This window comes from Brienomyrus brachyistius, unplaced genomic scaffold (assembly GCF_023856365.1).
Source record: "Brienomyrus brachyistius isolate T26 unplaced genomic scaffold, BBRACH_0.4 scaffold38, whole genome shotgun sequence".
NCBI lineage: Eukaryota > Metazoa > Chordata > Actinopteri > Osteoglossiformes > Mormyridae > Brienomyrus > Brienomyrus brachyistius.
Genome location: NW_026042313.1, coordinates 1300560 through 1302736, shown reverse-complemented (window position 1 = coordinate 1302736; position 2177 = coordinate 1300560). Strand labels below are relative to the sequence as shown.

Genomic DNA, 2177 nt, shown 5'->3' with positions numbered 1-2177 from the left:
TATGTTTTAAATGCAAGACATTTTTCAGAACCTAATGACTCCTGAACACCCCACTGAATACACTGACTGGCTTGTACATCTTGTAGAATAAAAAGCTTGTGGAATATGATACAATGACGATAGAAACACAACTGGCATAACAAAAGTACAGCCATTGTCATTTTCATCTTATTTAACACCCCCCACCCCACTCACACAAAAGAGCATGGTAGTGTTCTTACAGAGCCGTAGCAGTGTGTGTGTGTGCATGTGTGCATGTGTGTTTGTGTGTGTGTGTGTCTATGTGTGTGTGTGTTTGTGTGTCTGTGTATGTTTGTGTGTGTGTCTATGTGTGTGTATGTTTGTGAGCCAAGTAACAAGACAGGGAGCAAGAAACAAAACTCCTCTTTCTTAATTATCCACATCGTTATTAACGACACAGGTATATATACAGGTACATATACAGGTACATGTATATACTCAAAAATACATACAGTACACAACATTAAATGAAAAACGTAATTTAAGAACACTTGAAATTTTCATTCAGTTTCTTTCATCTGTTTAATATAATCGATCAGTCCCTGTGCGTTTGCCCCAAACCATTCAGCATGGTACACAAGGGAGACAAGTAAGCATGTGTCACATCAAAGAACTGATTGCAACAACTCAGCCTTTCCACAACATTAAAGCCGCTTATTCCCCCCATGCCATGAAGAAATAATCTCTGTGGCTCCCCTCTCCCCCTCCCTCAGCCCCCAGTCTGGCTTGAACATTTGCACTTCCAGTAAAAATGCGCCCCAAACACACTGACACCAAACTCCGTAAAATCCTGTGATTCAGTCTCAGAAGCACTGGCTCCCCTGCCCTCCTTCTGAACATTATTAAAGCTACACCCTGAACACTCTGTGTGACTGACATGAATGAGAAGCATCTTTATTCATAATCTCTGTAGCGGAGGTCAGAATACAGAGTGTCATTATTCCTGTCTTTCTTCTGTCTCCTGGGTTTTGGCTTCTTAAGGTTCAGGGCAGCGTAATTCAGTGTGTCCTCGTCATTGCACTGTGGAGACAAAGATGGCAGAATTGGATGGATCAAATTGGTTTGCTATTACTTATTTTCACAAATAGCACTTAAAATGCTGATCCCAGGATGGAAATCAGTCTGAGGTTCATTTGTTTTACTGACGATTTGTAATTTGAAATATTTATTACATACTTGCTTGCGTGACCATTCCACTTTTGATATATCACTGTTCTTTTCATCTGTTTAAAATATATAACACATCAATATATTATTTAATTTCACGCGATATCATACAGTGGTCAGATAACATTCCGAATTTTCAAGCCATCAACATCCTTTTTGTCTCAAAAATGAAAGTAAAAATGACTTCTGTCAATTTAAGTGTGCATGTTTGGATATGTGTTATTTGTTCTCAGATATCATATATAATAAAATTGCTATAAAGGAGATCTTGGTAATAAAAGTTATTGATATGCAACTTATTGCAACATGTATATTTCAATAGATTTTGCAAAATATGAAAGATATAATACAAAAATGTTAATCTTACAGTAGAAAAAGGTTTATGTAAATAAGGTGAGATTTAATAATGGATTTTTAAACTGGGTTACCTGTGTCACGACCGCGGTCGGGCGAAGCAGCGATCGTGCGGGTCGGCAGGCGAGCAGGAACAGGCAAGTAGGCAAAGTCGGGAAATACTGGGGATTTATTCGTGGACAGGAAACAGATACGGGGAACATCTACTCACGCCAACGAACATCAATGACAGACAAGGAAAACTGGGGAGACCAGGACTTAAATACACAAGACTGATTGAAAGCAAACGGACACAGCTGGGTACGATCCGGGAAACACACGTGGGTAAGCAGGGGGCGTGGCACACAGGAGGAGCGGACGAGCCGGGCATGACAACCTGCAAGAGTGGTTTTAATATGAACATTTTATCTATCATAAAACAATTTTATATTTCTATAATTTGTGAAAATCTACATTTTGTCCCTCGTCTGAGTGCATAAAGCCGGGCAGCGTACCTGCACAGTGTGTACAGGTCAGTTTACATCTTATACAAATGAGAGCAACGTTCAGAATAATGCTGCAAGATAAAACTATCAGCAAGCCAGAGTGAAGAGGATCCAGCAGCTTCTGAAAGCCTGTAACAAAGAGATAGATTT

General features: G+C 39.6%; 1 long non-coding RNA gene across 1 annotated transcript; it reads right to left on the bottom strand.

The window, feature by feature from the left end:
- Window positions 1-842: 842 nt before the first annotated feature.
- Window positions 843-1917, bottom strand: LOC125722430 (uncharacterized). Its single transcript, XR_007386376.1, has 3 exons — window positions 1617-1917; window positions 1198-1244; window positions 843-1041 (listed from the first exon to the last, which is right to left on the bottom strand). It is a non-coding gene; the product is annotated as an uncharacterized LOC125722430 (long non-coding RNA).
- Between the last annotated feature and the right edge of the window lie 260 nt (window positions 1918-2177).